This window comes from Budorcas taxicolor, chromosome 14, assembly GCF_023091745.1.
Source record: "Budorcas taxicolor isolate Tak-1 chromosome 14, Takin1.1, whole genome shotgun sequence".
Taxonomy (NCBI): Eukaryota; Metazoa; Chordata; class Mammalia; order Artiodactyla; family Bovidae; genus Budorcas; species Budorcas taxicolor.
In genome coordinates, this window is record NC_068923.1 from 53565039 (window position 1) to 53583971 (window position 18933).

Consider the following 18933-nt stretch of genomic DNA (forward strand, 5'->3'; position numbering starts at 1 on the left):
AGAGGATGCTTTTGGAGAACAGTTATTCTTCAGCAGCAAAGAGTAGTAAGCTATTTTACTCTAACCTGAAAATAGTGTGTAGAACTTTAAAGTTTATTTGTATCCTTTGAGTTTAGGGAACTGGCGTTTGCTTCTTGACAAGAGAATTCTAAAGGCAAAATGAATGTAGGCAAAACACCTGTTTGGCAGCAAAGACAAAGGGAAAACCAACTGCCTTGTAAGCTAACTGCACCTTCATATTTGGAGAAAGTTTGTGTAACTTTTTCTCTGAACTGAGTAGACCCATGGGAGAGAGACACTGAGGGGAATCCTTCAATGTCTTCAATCCACAAAAGGCCCCTGGGAAGATTCAAAGTTTAAGTTGCTGGAAGGAAAAGAGTTGTTGTCTGCATCGTGAAAATTGCCTTTGGAGTTATCTAATAATGTAAACTCTGAGAAACAGAGTAACAGTCCAGAAAAAAAAAAAGGGTCAGCATCGAGCATCTGAAACCCAGTGTTCATGGGTGCTTTACAATGACAGTGCCAACCAGCCACACAAACCTGGGGGGGAGTCACTTCTGCTTGTCTCTCGCTCCCTGAGCCCCGTCTTGGGAGGACTGGATATTGTGACTTGGCTCAGTGAAGCGGTTGCTAAGGGAAGACCTCTCCTTTCGCTAACTTTTCCAACTTGTGGTAGCACTAAGCTAGTTGAGGGAATAACTCAGTTGTCAGTGGTTCAGAATTTTAATTATTATACCGGGTTGGACATTTTAATTACCAAAATGAGACTGTTAACATGAATACAATGATGAAAGGGCTATTAATTATCCAAGACCAAAAGCAATAGGATTTGCTTCAGGTGTCATCAGGGGCAAGAAAAGAATAAGTCCACAGAGTTGTTTATTTTTAATAAATAAACCAGGAATCTATGAATTTGTGAGGCATGTCTCCATAAAGAATGTCAAGTAAGCTGTACAACACTCTGGGGTATGAAATGATGATATTTCATGATTTAAGTACTCCTGGCTGTATGTTTGAGATTTCTTCAATTCTTCAAGGCCAGAGGTATATGTTCGACACAGGAAAGGACATGGGGAGACACACTCAGTCTGCAGGTTTCTCTCTTCTTTGTGTCTTGTCATTGTTTATTGCCTTGAAATTACCAGTAAATATGGAGATGAGGTGAGATAGCTATTCACATGCATCTAATTTCACCATCACACTTTATGGGTTATTTTGTAACTTTATGAAATAATCAGACTAAGTGATTTTTATTTACCTGGACATAAATGAATCAGCTATGAAACTGCTCCAAATTTCATCTCGTTGTTAGCAAAACAAATCAGGAAAGTTGGTCTGAATACAGGTAGGGAAAAGTAAAGTTGTTTTCCACATGTGCCCTTCAAAGTCCAGAATGTTTGATAAGTCACACACAACACTTTTTATGTGTAAAAGAAAGAGTGAAAGTTGCACCCAAGTCTTAGAGAATCTATGGACTATACAGTCCATGGAATTCTCCAGGCCAGAATACTAGAATGGGCAGCCTTTCCCTTCTCCAGGGGATCTTCCCAACCCAGGGATCAAACCCAAGTCTCCCGCATTACAGGCAGATTCTTTATCAGCTGAGACATATACATGCCTTTTATTCTCTTTTAGACTGTAAGCTCCTTTATCACAGCAGAAACGTCTTTGTTCTTACTTTCTATTACATTAAATTAAATATGGAAGGGTTTCTACTGTTAAATATGGAAGGGTTTCTACTGTTAAATATGGAAGAGTTTCTCGTGTTGCCTGAGGATGAGAGTAAGTTCATTCCAACTTTTATAATGGGAAATTCTATTAAATATTTTAAATATTCAATGTTTAACCATTCACAGTATGGGCCTGTAATTAAAAATTGAAATTTCTCAAATACCATTCTCTTAAGCATGTTTCTCATAATGAAAGATTTCCAAGGACCAGACCTGACTTATTCAAACAATAATCTTTTTAAAGACAATATCAATGTAAGTATTTTGATAACTCCATGAAGTTAATTACTTATAACTGGATTTGAAATGTGCAGATAATTTATGTGGAAACATCATTATATTAAGAATTACTTGAATTCTGATAGAAATAGAACTTATTAGCCTTGTGACCCATGAATGTGTTCACTTCGACTAATTTTATGACTCCCTGAATCACAATATTTTCAACTCAATCTATAAAATGTGAGAAATAGTGTTTGTTTTGCTTAATTTCCAGATAACTATGCAGTAAATTCATTTAGTACATATTTAATATGTAGCAGAATGGTGGCTCTTTGTCATGTGTGAAGATTTCTTCCTAATTTATTCTAACCTATTCCTTAATTTATTCTAATCTGTTTCTTTATTTACTCTTCTGACTTTTAAAATCAAAGTTATTAAGGCCTATTTTACATACCAAAAATGCACCCAATTTAAGTGTATAGTTTAATGTGGTTTCAACAAATGTACACCTAGCATGGGCTTTCTTGGTGGCTCAGTGATAAAGAATCCTCTTGCCAATGCAGGAGTTCAGTTTGGTTCAGTAGCTCAGTTGTGTCCAACTGTTTGTGACCCCATGGACTGCAGCATGCCAGGCTTCCCTGTCCATCACCCACTCCCAGAACTTGCTCAAACTCATGTCCATTGAGTCAGGGATGCCACCCAACCATCTCATCCTCTGTTATCCCCTTCTCCTCTTGCCCTCAATCTTTCCCAGCATTAGGATCTTTTCCAGTGAGTCAGTTCTTCACATCAGGTGGCCAAAGTACTAGAGCTTCAGCTTCAGCATCAGTCCTTCCAATGAATATTCAGGACAGATTTCCTTTAGGATTGACTGGTTTGATCTCCTTGCAGTCTGAGGGATTCTCAAGAGTCTTCTCCAACACCACAGTTCAAAAGCATCAATTTTTCGGCACTCAGGTTTCTTTATGTTCCAACTCTCTCATCCATACATTTTGCTCTACATTTTGGTTGAAAAAGAAAATGATAGAATCACTAGGCTATTTTCTGTTCTCTGTGTTAACTCCTCGTTTTTTAAAAATATTGGCACAAAGTTGATTTACAATGTTGTGTCAGTTTCAGGTGTACAACAAAGTGAATCAATTATACATATGCATATATCCAGCTTTTAGATTCTTTTCTCATATTTACCACTACAGGGTATTGAGTAGAGTTCGCTGTGCTATACAGTAGGTCCTTATTGAAAGTGAAAGTGAAAGTCACTCGGTTCAGTTCAGTTCAGTCGCTCAGTCGTGTCTGACTTTGCGACCCCTTGAATCGCAGGCCTCCCTGTCCATCACCAACTCCCGGAGTTCACTCAGACCCACGTCCATCGAGTCAATGATGCCATCCAGCCATCTCATCCTCGGTCGTCCCCTTCTCCTCCTGTCCTCAATCCCTCCCCAAATCAGAGTCTTTTCCAATGAGTCAATTCTTTGCACGAGGTGGCCAAAGTACTGGAGTTTCAGCTTTAGCATCATTCCTTCCAAAGAAATCCCAGGGTTGATCTCCTTCAGAATGGACTGGTTGGATCTCCTTGCAGTCCAAGGGACTCTCAAGAGTCTTCTCCAACACCACAGTTCAAAAGCATCAATTCTTCGGTGCTCAGCCTTCTTCACAGTCCAACTCTCACATCCATACAGGACCATAGGGAAAACCATAGCCTTGACTAGACGGACCTTAGTCGGCAAAGTAATGCCTCTGCTTTTGAATATGCTATCTAGGTTGGTCATAGCTTTTCTTCCAAGGAGTAAGCATCTTGTAATTTCATGGCTGCAGTCACCATCTGCAGTCACTCAGTCGTGTCCAACTCTTTGTGACCCCCTGGACTATACAGTCCATGGAATTCTCCAGGCCAGAATACTGGAGTGGGTAGCCTTTCCCTTCTCCAGGGGATCTTCCCAACCCTGGGATTGAACCCAGGTCTCCCGCATTGCGGGTGGATTAGTTACCAGCTTAGGCACCAGGAAAGCCCAGGTCCTTATTAGTTATCTGTAGTGTGTATATATGGGCTTCCCTGGTGGCTCAGTTGTTAAAGAATCCGCCTGCAGTGCAGGAGACCTGGGTTTGATCCCTGAGTTGAGAAGATCCCCTGGAGGATGGCATGGCAACCCACTCCAGTTTTCTTGCCTGGAGAATCTCCATGGACAGAGGAGCCTGGTGGGCTACAGTCCATGGGGTCACAAGGAGTCGGACATGACCTAGCACATAAGCACAGCACAGCACAGCACAGTGTGTATATATCCATTCCAATCTGCCAATATATCCCTCCCCTTCCTTACCTGCTGGTAACCATAATTTTGAAAATATTTGACCACACCTTTTACTCTTATTGAGATAGCAGATGAATAGTTGGTGGGGAGAAGTCTACTTTTTGGTTTGTTTTTTAAATAGTTGTTAATAATAATGTCAGTTATTTTTTGTGGAGTATCTACGCAAAATGCTTTCAAATTTCTTCATAATTTTAAAGAAATCTTGTAAGAATAATTGTTGGAATAATGACTCCAGGGTACATATATTTTAAAGATAGTTTTTAGAACACAAAAAAATCACTGTGTAGTAATTGGGACTAATTCCAAAAGAAATATAAAAACACATTACTTTCCTCTATATTTACAAGCACTAATATAGGAAAATATATTAAACCAAATCTTTGGGGACTTAAGTAATATTATGTGTCGTATACTCGATGTTGGAATAAGTGTTTACAGATTTTTCTGTATTGGACTTTGATTTTTTCCTTGCGCATTTTGAAGCTTACTTGATTGTGAATGTATATGTTAAGTTGGGAATTTGATTCATGCTTAACAGGGAGGTTTTATTTTTGATGGCCTTCCTTTTACATTTAGTGTGCTAAATAATCCTCTGCTTCTATATTACATCACTTTACAAAGCCTACTAACGTCAGGGTTGACAAATTTTTTATTTCTTTTTTACCAACCACATATAGGTTACATATTGGCATTTTAATGAGGTAACATACTGCTATATTTTCAAGTGAGAGAAGGCAATTTCCTTTTTGGTGGGCGGTTTTCTTTTAAAGATCTGATTTAGTTTTTAATTTGATTCAGTTTTGAAAGGAAATATGACTCAACCTTTCTCATTTTATACATGAAGAATGATTCCTGTAAAATTCAGTAGCAAATGCAATAATTTCTAACTCTCAATAGGAAGGGTCTTTACCTCTTGGACTACTTTATTTGAATACTAGCTGTAGTTCAGTTGTTTTTTTTTCTTTAATTTCTTTCTTTAAGATGATGCATCATTCCCTTTGATATTAACTTTATTCCAAAATTTGACCTATTGAAGAATAATTAGCCTTAAGTAGAGTTATAGGTCAGTTTTCTATTGTTTGAAATGTTAGTATTCTCTCAAAGACTGAGTAGGAGTGTCATTGATACCATGTTTTCACAGGGCAGTTAGCCATATTGGTGATAATTTTAAAACTTGCATTCTCTATAATATAGTGATTCTAGAAAACCATCTAACAGAATATTTGTTTAAGTATACAAATTACTTTTAAAAATGCATTGTAACATAATCTGAAATATTGAAAAGATGTAAATCACCTGCATAGAAGCTCCTTGAGGGCAGGGACTTCGTCTGTTTGATCGGTTTTGTGTATCAGGGCCAAGGACGCAGTAGGCACTCACTAAATATTTCTTTAATTTTTAGAATATATTCTCAAGGATTTTGTTCTTTGTGATACTATTCACTCACTTTGTGAGTGAATTGATGAATGATTAAGTTGTCCTCCTAATTTCATTTTCAGGTTGTATATTGCTCATATATAGCAATACAATTCACTTTTGTGTATTAATCTTGAATGCTTATTTTCATAATATCAGTAAAAGCTATTTTATGTATTTTTTCTAGATCCTCTCCCCATAAGATAAGCTATCATGAAATTTTAAAATAATTCATAAAAATAATTCAATAATTATTTATTAAAAATCATATTGATATATGTCCCTTAACAGACTCACCAATATAGAACACTGTAAGGAAAAACATAAAAATCAGCATCCGTATTTAACAGTGAGCCTAAACATGTCTGATCATGGGGTTCTCAAGGCAAGTATGCTGAAGTGGTTTGCCATTCCCAGTCATCATGTATGGATGTGAGAGCTGGACCATAGAGAAGGCTGAGCACTGAAGAACTGACACTTTTGAACTGTAGTGTTGGAGAAAACTCTTGAGAGTCCCTTGGACAGCAAAGAGGTCAAACCAGTCAACCTTAAAGGAAATTAATCCTAAATATTCATTGGAATAATTGATGCTGTAGCTGAAGCTCCAATACTTTGGCCACCTGATGCGAAGAACTGACTCATTAGAAAAGACCCTGATGCTGGGAAAGATTGAAGGTAGGAAGAGAAGAAGATGACTGAGGATGAGATGGTTGGATGGCATCACCAACTCAATGGACATGAGTTTGAACAAGCTCTGGGAGATGGTGAAGGACAGGGAAGCCTGGCGTGCTGCAGTCCACAGGGTCGCGAAGAGTCAGACACGACTGAGCAACCGAACAACAACAACTAAGCGTGCCTGTGGTTGTATGTAAATTGATATGTATTGATCACAGAAAGACATTTGTTTTACACAGATGGACATTCTCATATTTTTGTGTAAATAAGCCAGTTTTGCATCATTAAATTTAAGGACTGCCTTATATTCTTTGTACTATGTATTTAATACGGTATAATTTATTTATCAGTTAACATTAAATTAAAACTTACAGCCATTATAAATAAGACCAACATGAATATTCTCTGGTACATAACTTTGAGATAAATTTGTGTGATATCTCTTCAGGATAGAATTCCTGGGAATGGTATTGTTAGATGAAGAAATGCTCACACATAATCCTAAAACCCTGTACAATCTTTAGAATAATTTACTTTCCTATCAATATTACGTGAAAACCTCAATTTCCTACACCTTGGATAGCACAGTTTTTTCTCCCTTAAATTTTTAAACCATTTCAAATGTATCTTAATCATTTATAGTCTATTCCTAGTTATCAAAGATACCCAGCTACTCAATTTTTCTTAATACCAAAAAAGAAAGAAAAAGAAAAGGCATACGGGCAACAATTTTTCTACAGAAAATTATCTTTAGACCATATTATTCAGAATTTTAAGGGACAATAGTGGTTCTTTTTTGACCTCAACTGTTAATAAACAACCCTGAAAGACAGCTGTCATATTTATAGTGACTACCTCAATTGAAAGAGAACATGACTAACCTTGGGTAAATAAATAATTAGATATTTTAAACTTCTAAAACTTTTCTTGTTGTGGGTGAAAATCTACCCTTTTGAAATTCTACCGAATTGGTCAGACTTTTTTCTGGGGCAATGGAAACTTTTTTTTCCGTTACATCTTCTACACTAGAGGTCTTTATATATGAGAAGGCATTTGTTGTGTATCCCATTAGTTACTTGTTTCTAGAAACTTTCTAGCATAATTAAAAAATTATAATATTCAACTTTTGTGGACTGTGGTTTGATAAATCACCTCAAACTCTATTTAACAAATTATTTTATTCCTTCATTCTGTGTTGCTAATAGGTTTTAGAAGTTTGGCAGTTTTTATATGTAGTCTAGATACATTTAAATAAAATTAGTTACTGTTTTGAAGAAGCAAAATATTAAAAGATAATCTGAGGATAATCTACCAGACCACCTGACTTGCCTCTTGAGAAACCTATACGCAGGTCAGGAAGCAACAGTTAGAACTGGACATGGACCAACAGACTGGTTCCAAATAGGAAAAGGAGTACGTCAATGCTGTGTATTGTCACCCTGCTTATTTAACTTAGATGCAGAGTACATCATGAGAAACGCTGGGCTGGAAGAAGCACAAGCTGGAATCAAGATGGCCAGGAGAAATATCAATAACCTGAGACATGCAGGTGACACCACCCTTATGGCAGAAAGTGAAGAGGAACTAAAAAGCCTCTTGATGAGAGTGAAAGAGGAGAGTGAAAAAGTTGGCTTAAAGCTCAACATTCAGAAAACGAAGATCATGGCATCTGGTCCCATCACTTCATGGGAAATAGATGGGGAAACAGTGGAAACAGTGTCAGGCTTTATTTTTTGGGGGCTCCAAAATCACTGCAGTTGGTGACTGCAGCCATGAAATTAAAAGATGCTTACTCCTTGGACGGAAAGTTATGATAGCATAACATAGACAGCATATTCAAAAGCAGAGACATTACTTTGCCGACTAAGGTCGGTCTAGTCAAGGCTATGGTTTTTCCAGTGGTCCTGTATGGATGTGAGAGCTGGACTGTGAAGAAAGCTGAGTGCTGAAGAATTGATGCTTTTGAACTGCGGTGTTGGAGAAGCCTCTTGAGAGGCCCTTGGACTGCAAGGAGATCCAACCAGTCCATTTTGAAGGGGATCAACCCTGGGATTTCTTTGGAAGGAATGATGCTAAAGCTGAAACTCCAGTACTTTGGCCACCTCATGCGAAGAGAGTTGACTCATTGGAAAAGATTCTGATTTGGGGAGGGATTGGGGACAGGAGGAGAAGGGGACGACAAAGGATTAGATGGCTGGATGGCATCACTGACTCGATGGACGTGAGTCTGAGTGAACTCCGGGAGTTGGTGATGGACAGGGAGGCCTGGCATGCTGCAATTCATGGGGTTGCAAAGAGTCGGACACGACTGAGCTACTGAACTGGTCTGAACTGATCTGAGGATAATCTATTTGCAATTTAGTACAGAAGTGTTTTTTTTTTTCCATTTGGTTAAGACCATGAGAAGCAAAAATATTGTGAATGTGGTTTCTGTCTACTAGAAGTACCTCACACTTTTTCTGTCCTTCACATTATATGTTAAAATCCTAAATTTATCATCTGCTTATATTTTAACACATGTGTGTACAAAATCAGAAACACTTTGATACTCCAATATTCTATTTTTTTTTTTCTTGGAAATAGTGTCTATAACCTTATGGCTATGGATGAGCTCATTTGAAGTATTCATTGGCTTTTATAATAGAGACTTTGTTGACTTTGGTTATAGTTTGTTAATAATTAAAACATTAGGTTTATATTCCATTGTGGAAAATGGATAAGGAGTAAATATATGTCTCCATTTCTGTGAAGGCATTTTGAAGATTTCTATTTTTCAGTCTTCAAAATAAAAAAAAGAAGTAAAATGTCTGAACTGTCAATACAAAATGCATAAATATTTATAAATACTTAGATTCTTCTTTCTAGTTGTAATGCTAGATTTAACCAGGATTGTATGAATAGTAATTTGAACTGTAATAGCCTGTGACTTCTTGACCTATACTGTATTGTAATTACTGCTTTTTGGACAAGACTACTCTACACCTAATGGACTCAGTGCAACCCTTTTTCTACTCTTATTAAAGTTAAACAATAGGCAATAAATACAGCACAGGGTAAATATGAATGTTATCATCCAAAATGGAAGCCCTACCACCCTTATACTGATTGTCCATTTACTGTTAAGTGTCTGCAATGGGCAGGTGATACTCTTCCTTTTTCATATTCAATGATGAATATATTTCATTCTATTTCACATTTTGACACTGCTTCTTATTATAATTTTTCTTTTCATATTATGCAGTTGATGGGAAGTCAATTTTTCTGTGTCTGATAGATTCCATCATTTGTACTGTAGTGTATCTCTTGGCAGTGAATATATTACAATAGCACATATCATTGGTTTGAACAGAAAGAAGTCAAGTTCTAATCTAGACCCAGACCCTATGTTTATCTGTTTCTCAAATGGACACTCTACTCATGAAAAATAAATGTCCTTAAATAGTTTTTATTTCATTTGTCCTATATCTCAAACTCTACTAAAACTGGAAAAAATTATTTGTTACAAATGTTTAAGTGTGTATTGTTTATGAGAAATTTTCCATTTAATAACACCTATACAATATTAATGTTTCATTATTCATTAATTCTACCAGACCCTAGTTTGGATGGCAAATACCTGAATACTTTTTAAAAGTCTTTAAGTATGTTGGAACACTTCCACATTATTGACCCTTTTATTTCATGGCATGAAAAAGGTAAAGAAACAGTAGAACTGTCATAAAAGTGAAGAAGATGAGAATAAGAGTTTGAGAATGTGGAGCTTATTTTTTTTTTAATAAATTAACAGTGGACTAGAAGTAATCAATTTCTCAGAGAATTTGAGAATGGAGGAATCAGGTAAGACATGCTATTTCAGAATCACATGAATGTCTCAGCCATTCAGATGACACTTAGTAACATCCTATTTTAAAGTGTTTTAGTCTCGTTTATATTTATTAATCAAATTCTCATTAAGTCTAAGATAGCTTAAGAATTTTTTAACTATTAAAAATTGTATGTCAATTTTTTGAAAACAATTTAATCAGCTATTATTTGAGCAGTTATATCTGTTATTTTAAGAAATAAATTTTTGGGTTTTGTTCATTAAAATTTTTGTTGGTTTTAAATTATCTTCTTAGATAAAAATAATTATTTCAGCTTTTGTTTTCCCCCTTTTTTTTTCTCCTCACGTACTCACAGATGGAACTTCTATTCAAAGAATTCTTTTCCAACTCTCATTCCTGAAAAATAACAAAACAATGAGAGAAATGATACATAGATTTAAAAAAGGAGAGAGCACTTTTGTCTTCAAACTCACTAGAGACAGCATCACATGATTCTGCTCAAAACTCTTCTTTGAGATGACTTGTTAACTTTCTCTCCAGGTTTCACTCATTTCCACTTTTCCACCCAATTCCCTTATTTTGGTAAGAAATACTTACCGAAGAGTACCTTTCATCCCACTGGTCTTAAGTTTATCTTTGGGCAGATGAAATGTTATCAAGGCAAGTAAAGTTTTAAATTGGTTCACTGACAACCGATAGACATTCCAGTTGATGACTAAGAAGTTGAAATCTTTCATATCCCTATATTTTGACTGTATTTGCCTCTGTAAGCTTTGTAAAGTAATCAGAGATGTACCATTCCATTGCATCTCTTTGGCTACAAAAGATGATGCTACACTCTCACAGTCATATCTTTCTTTTTATTCTCTCTTAATAGTCTCTCCAAATCTACTACCAAGATTGTTAATAAAAATTCAAATTACTATCCTCAAAATATTAGGTTCCTTTCCTTCCCCATTTCACATGCTTATCTAGAGTTACATTTTTAATTTTGCTTAGTTTTGTTTTTCCAGGGAGAATCTTTTCTTTAGTCACTTTCAATTTTGAATCATACACCTATACATATTAGGGAAATTTAGGAGAAATGTCTATTACCTTTTCTGAAATGAAACAATATAATGCCAGATAATTTAAACTCAGTATATTTAGTTGTCATCAGGAATTGTAAGTATTATTTTCGAATCCGTTGTCCTTTTCTTTTGAATGAATCATTGAATACTTTCTAACACTCATTCCTTTTCCATGTTCATTAGCCTTTTACCATATCCTCTGTCTCCAAATTATTTAGGGGCTATTTTCATCATATCAGCTAATCTCTGAAGAAATGAGCTTTGATATGACCCCAGCCTTTATAAGACCCCATTGTTTTCATGTCATTGTTTTTATACATACTTGGCAATTATAATTTTATGATTCCAGAGTCTTGACAAAACCATCCTACTCTTTCATTCCATTTCACATGGATTTTGGAGCTGCTGACTGCCTTCTTTTTCAACTCTACTGTATCACTATTTACGGTCATGAAATGCTGTAAATCTATTCACAGATCTCTTTTAGTTTGCCACTAATTTTCTTTGAATTCTTCTCCCCAAATCTAGGATAACTTGAAAGTGTCTTATGTTATTTAAAATCATTTTTTATTTAGTCTACAATTTTAATGAAATATGGATTGTTAGTCCTCAAGTAAATAATTTATATCACCATGCCTTGATGTCTTCATGTATCAAATGTGGATTTGAAAACAAATGGTTCCTGCCACTGAAAGTACTGACTTTCAGGTAAAATACAAAGGGAATGTATACTAGATTTATTATGATTTACACACAGTTTCATCATATTAACCAATTGCTTTTTAAAATAGCTTTACTGAGATATAATTTACCTATAGAATCCACTCTTTTTGAAATATATACTTCTGACATTTTTAGTATATTTTCAAAATTGATCCACCTTTATCATTAGTTTTAGAATGTTTCCTCACTCCCCAAAGAAATTTTATCCGAATGAGCAATTATTCTTGTTCTTTCCTCCCCCCTCAGCTTCTGATGACCACTAATATATTTTGTGTTTCAGCTAATTTGCTTATTCTGGAGGTTTCATAAAAATGAATCCTGAAATGTGGTTTTTTGTAACTATTTTTCATTTATTATACACTTTCAAAGTTCACCATGTTATAGCATATTTCTGTACTTAATTTCTTTTAACGCTTGAATAATATTCCATTGTGTGAATATAGCACATTTGTTTATTTATTCATTCATCAGTGATTAGACATTTAGATTGTTTATACTTTTTTGGTGACTGGCTAATGTTTCTCTCAACATTTGTGTACAGATTTTTGTGGGGACATATATTTTTATTTCTCTTGGACATATAGCTAGGAATAGAACTTCTGGGTCACATAAGTCTGTGTTTAACATTTTTAGAAACTGTCAAAATGCTTTGTGAAGTGGTTGTAACATTTTATAATTTAACCAACAATGAAAGAGAATCCAAATTTTTCCTTGTCCTCACCAGAATTTAATATTACCTGTCCTTTTTTTTTTTTTTTTTTCATTTTTGTCATCCTAGAAGTGATATCTCATTGTGGTTTTGGTTCATATTTCCCTAACGAGTAACGATATTGAAAATTTTTCATATTCTTCTTGGATATTTGTATAACTTCTCTGTAGAAATATCTATTCAAATCCTGTGCCCAGTTTTCAAGCTACATTGTCTTTTATTGTCGAGTTGTAAGAGTTCTTTATATATTTTAGATGCAAGTTGCTTATCTGATATATAATTGTAAATATTTTGTTCCATTTTATGATTGTCATTTTGTTGTCTTATGGTGCCTTTTAAAGCACAGATTTTTCTAAATTTGATAGATTTCTTTTGTCCTTTGGGCTTTTGATATTATTTCTAGGAATGCTATGCTTAATCTGTTTACATATATTTACATCTATTATTTTTTTTAGGAGTTTTCCTACGTGAAATCTAAGATACATTCTGAGTTAATTTTTGTATATATTATGAGATAAAGTTCCACCTTTGTTCTTCCTTTTTTTTTTTTGCCATGTAGATATCTAGTGTCCCAGCACCGTTTGTTGAAAAAAATTCTTCTATGCCCATTGAATTGTCTTGATAAACTTGTTCAAAATCAATTGATTATAGTTGTGTGGATTTAGTTCTGGACTCAATGCTATTTGACTGATCTGTATATGTATCCTTATGCTAATATGCTGTGGATTACTGTAGCTTTGTAATAACTTCTTAAATGATGTGCAAATCTAACTTATTCTTTGTCAAGATTGCTTTGGCTATTCCAGGTTCCATAATTATTTTCAAACGTGGTAAATATGCTTAAAAACCATTAGTTCTTAAGTAGCAGTCAAGTACTGTCATTGTAAACTGTGGCTTGTGTTTTTTTGAAACTTGCATTTTCTGTAGCTTTTAGCACGTTACTTCTAGGAGTGCTAGAAACTCATATGTTTTCCACGTATGTGGGTAGAATAATTGTTAACTTGGCATCTCATGAAACACAATACTGGCTCTGTATTGTTGAAGAGCTCATGCCTATGCTTGATTTGAGTGTTAAGATTTGCTTAGGGGAAACACCAAGCACATATTGCTGTTTAGAACATCTGCAGTTTTGACACAGGCTTTTCCATGTTGTAGAAATAAAGGGTTAAGAAGTAAAACCAACAGGCTAGACTCAGTGACAGTCTTTCTAATTGTCCAGCCTCAGACTAGCCTTGGCAAAACACTAAAAAAAAAAATCTCTCTATCCTCTCTTATGGAGAATTAATCATTATTGTAAATTTTAATCATTTGTTTAATTTTTGCTTTTAATGATGAATTAAAAATTTTCTAAAGTTGTTATTTGTAAGACACACTGCATTAACTAGATAGTCTGTCTGCAAGTGCCCAAAACTGAGAAATTCAAGCCTGGAGATTGAAGAGAACTTTTACAAAATACTAAAATATTTTCGAACTTTCCAGGAATCATCCTGAGCCTCAGAAATCATGTGATATTTTACAATTATTTGAAAACTATTTTCTGCAATTCATGGAGATAAAATGACCAAGGCAATGATAAAATCCCAGAGTAGCTCATATGTGGTTTTGTTTTGCCTTTGTATCTGGTGTTGTGATTGCTGTTGGAGAGCTTGTCTCTCTTTAGCAACACAGAATTGATTTTCTAAATGAAATGCATCGCAGAAAAAGTGTCTAGTGAATAATTTTAATAACAATTTATGGAGCTATCATGGGACAAGCAGTCCTCTAACACTTATTTGCCCTTGAGATTTAGAAGAAATCATATCTCTAGTGCTCATAATAAGGAGCTAATTTAACTGAGTTCAAGTTAGCCATGAACAAATGGATTAACAAGCACCTTATTAAAATTTTAATTTACATTTCATTTATCACATTTAATAGAATCAACTTTGTTGTTTCAGGGAGGGGAAAAGCATTAATTTCCAAGCATAACTTTAGGTACCATTAATTTCAAATGTTTTTTTTTTGTTGTTGGTTTACATAGTTACCATAATTAGGTACCCTCCATAGCATGGAAATAGAAGACCCATAACATAAAAGTTTGTTGTTAAAGACCATTTAATTGTTCAACAAATTAAAAACATTTATATTTGTATAGCTTTTGAATTTTCTTGCCACTGTAGAATGTTTGATTAAGGTAATTTAAGATCTTTGGTCCTTTTAGGATATAATTTATGTAGTTATCTATTTCTATATCTGGAGGAATAGTCTGGATTTCCAATGATAATGTTTTGACTTAGGGCTTTATTTCTCATGCTACTTATTTTTCCCTTTGTCTCTAAAGTATTTCTGTTATTTGCATATGACAGTATATTTTCACATTTGTTAATGAAGATTCATGCATTTTATTGACAATATAAGAAAATTGCTATGTGATCAGGAAAAAAATATTCTTATATGATTGTATTTACCATAATGTCATCAAGCAAGGGACTGATGACAAAAATGTTGGAATAGACAAATATTAATTTTAACAAGGAAAAAGACTTGAAATCATTGTGCATATTAAAAGCCTTTTATTCAGCCTTGCCTCTAAAGCAAGTCAGCTGATTAGTTGAACAGGAGTGAAACGATATTTCTACCTTTTACTTTTGATCTGTCTTTAAAATTGATTTATACTTATAATCCTTGAACTTTGATGGTTCTTATGAAATAATTGATGACCTTGATCCATTTTTACAATGGCAATCATAAGGATTTGATATACTTGAAGTAACAATTTTAATTACCTTATAGATTTCTGAATAAGGAAAAATAAGTATATATTGAAGGGCCTGTATTCTGTTTTCTGTAGTAGTATCCTGTCAAGATATTTTTCAGATTATATCATCAACATAGTAAAAAGTAACATTTCCTTAAAGTGAGACAAGTGATCTAATTTTAATGACAGTTCCTGTGAATGTCAGGCACCCAGATATAGTTTAGAATGCTTAATAATTACAGCAATCTTTCTTCTCTTTTATTAATTATTTCAAGAAAAAGAAGTAAAAGCTTTAAGAATGGGCACAAAAGGCAGTTATATTGGATCTTTTTTGTAAAGCAAATAGCTTTCAAATCATTCCATTAACTGTCATCAGAGAACAAAAAGAATTAATCAAAAGTGACACCAATTTCAAGGGCCTGCCAAAATCTCAGGAGAAAAACAATACTATCATAAAAAAAGAGAAATTAAAGAGTACTGCCCTTGATTCCATAAAGAGATTTCACTTCTTTCCCTCATGCAACCACGTTTGTGCTTTAGAAGATTATATATAAAATGCATGTTTTGAATTCTAGTGCATTTATTGCAAGTGCACTAGTTACAGTGAATCCACACTTTCCTTGACAACTGTTTTTTTTTTTTTTTCCTGAGTTATTCTTTTTATTGGACAATTAGTATCTTTGTTACCTTTATATCTTTGTTAGCTAATTTTCTTGATTTTGACTAATTTTTTAGCATACTATTTGAGATTGTTAGAATCTTGAATGGAATGGTGGAGAACAAAGGGTACATTGTTTGAAAACTAAAAGTAAGATAAAAGTAGGGAAGGACATATGGAAAAAAGGTATTTTTGTTGAGCTTTAAAATGGAAATTCCTGGGGGCTCAGGTGGTAAAGAATCTGCCTGCAATGCAGGAGATCTGGGTTTGATCTCTGGGTTGGGAAGATCCCCTGGAGAAGGAAATAGCAACTCACTTGCCATTTGCATGGAATATTCTTGCATGGAGAATTCTATGAAGAGAGGAGCCTGGTGGGCTACAGTCCATGGGTTCGCAAAGAGTTGGAAACGATTGAGTGACGAACACTTTTAAAATGGAAATATCAAGAGTTTCTAATTTAATATCACTTATTGCATAGTTGCTTTTACATACCTGCTAAACAGAAAAGACTTTATGTTTAGTTGGAGTATTCCAAACCTGCTCGTATTCCAGTATTCATTAATACTGGTAACTGGTAACTCTGATGTGCATGCCTGTGTGCTCAGTTGCTGAGTCCTATCAACTTTGTGGGATCCCTTGGACCCTAGCCCTCCAGGCTCCTCTGTCCATGTAATTTTCCAGACAACAGTGCTGGAGTGGGTTGCCATTTTCTGCTCCAGGGGATCTTCTCGCCTCAGGAATTGAACCCATGTCCCCTGCATCTCCTGCATTGGGAGGTGGATTCTTTACCACTGAGCCACCTGTAATGTGCACAGGGATAAATATTACTTCTGAGTTTTACTAGAGTTAAGCAAGGCTCAGAGTGTTGAGATTACCAACGTAAGAATTTGTTAAAGAGGGGCGGTTAGTACTGGATCTCTAATTATTTCTTTAATACTCTTCCCATTACATTACAGCTCCTATCTTCTATGTTCTCTGCAAAGCACCCTAAGTCTCAAACTTCAGTAAGAGGTGAACAGGAGAAACACATTAAAGTTAATTCCTTCTTTCTAATTGTTCACCTGGGATCCATCAGAGAACAAAACAAAAGTACCTGCCTCTGTGACACAGCAGAGGAAGACAGAAAATGAGTAATAAATACAATAAGTAAATCAATAAATGGATGAGTGAATTAATAAATAGACAAGTGAATAGAATTTGTTTAAAAATAATAAGTTCTATAGAAACAAAGCAGATCAGGGCTTGGCACACTGGGGGCACTGGGGTGAAGGTGTTAGAGAGACTGCCCTTGTTGAAGTTTCTTTTTTCTTTTAAGAAGGTGTGTCACAATCTCTACATGCCTCATTATAATATACATAATAAATATGCTTGTGTGTCTGTTAAGTCACTTCAGTCATGTCTGACTCTTTGTGACCCTATGAACTTGTAACTTGTCAGGCTCCTCTGTCCATGGGATTCTCCAGGCAAGAGTACTGGAATGGGTTGCATGCTGTCCTCCAGGGGATCTTCCTGACTCAGGTATGGAACCTGCATTTCTTATGTCTCCTGCGCTGGCAAGCAGATTCTTTACTACTAGTATCACTTGGGAAGCCCACATAATAAATATAAAGTTTAACAGTTTAAAAAATAGATTATATAAATATAAATTATATATGTATGTGTATATATTTACACACACACACACACACATTTGATCACTTTTCAGATTTTGAATTTGTGAATTTACCTACTTGTTAGAATTTAACCTCAAGGCTGTATATACTCAAGACACTTTATTGATCACTCACAGATAGGCACATATGCAGAGTAGCAAAACATTTGAGTCACCCCATGTGCATGTTCCCAGCTGAACAAGGAAAGGCTGCTTTCTTATTTCAGATCTCAGTCTAGAAACAAGTGGCCTCTTCACGATATATTTAGTGTCACCTTTCTACAATTTTGTCCTTTTTTTTTTTTTTTTTGATAATGTTCTGCTTAAAGTGGACTCCAAGCAATGTGATGAGGTTTGTGTAGTATTCCTAGATGCAAGACATTCTGCTCAATGGATAAAATAGGTGTGTTAGATTTAGCTTCATTCAGACATGAGTTGTAGTGCTGTTGGCTCTGAGCTTTACATTAATGCATCAATGATATATATTAAATGATATCTTGAAACATAAACACATAAAACAAGATTATGGATTGATAGGTTGATCAAAAAGTTGTGACTAGAGGCTCTTAGGAATCTAATCCTGTGCTTTTCCTAGGGGAAATGATTCAGTGCTTGCTAATTTAAATTTTATAATGACTTTATAGAACATAACTTCTATGAATAATTAAAATAACTATATAAGATTATACAATTATTCTATATTTTATATTATGTATTTTATATATATTTATATGATATATATTTTATATATATTAAAATTAAAATTCTAATTGTAAGTAATTCTAACTTTAACCAATAAACCTGATTATTTTCCATGTTTGCTATTTTAGTATTATTCTATTTGATGTAAGAGCTTAAAAAGCATTTTCTTGAGGAATTACTCAAGAAATTCTGCTTGAGATTTCTCAGTTTGATTTTGTCTTCTGATAATTTATTTTAGAGCTCCTTGAAAATATTCTATGACCTAGGATCAAGTGATTTGTGGCTCACTTCAATATCTTCCTTATAACACTTTGCTCATTTCTGTATTTTTCTCTCTGATTTTCTCTTCATGCTTCAATCTGGATATTTTCTATTGATCTATCTCTCAGTTTACTAATCTTCTCTTATGCTGTATCTAGTCTACTGTTAAATTTATTAGTACATAATTTCAGTTTTTATATTTTCTTTTGTAGAATTCCCAGTAGATTCTTTTCTATAGATTTTAGT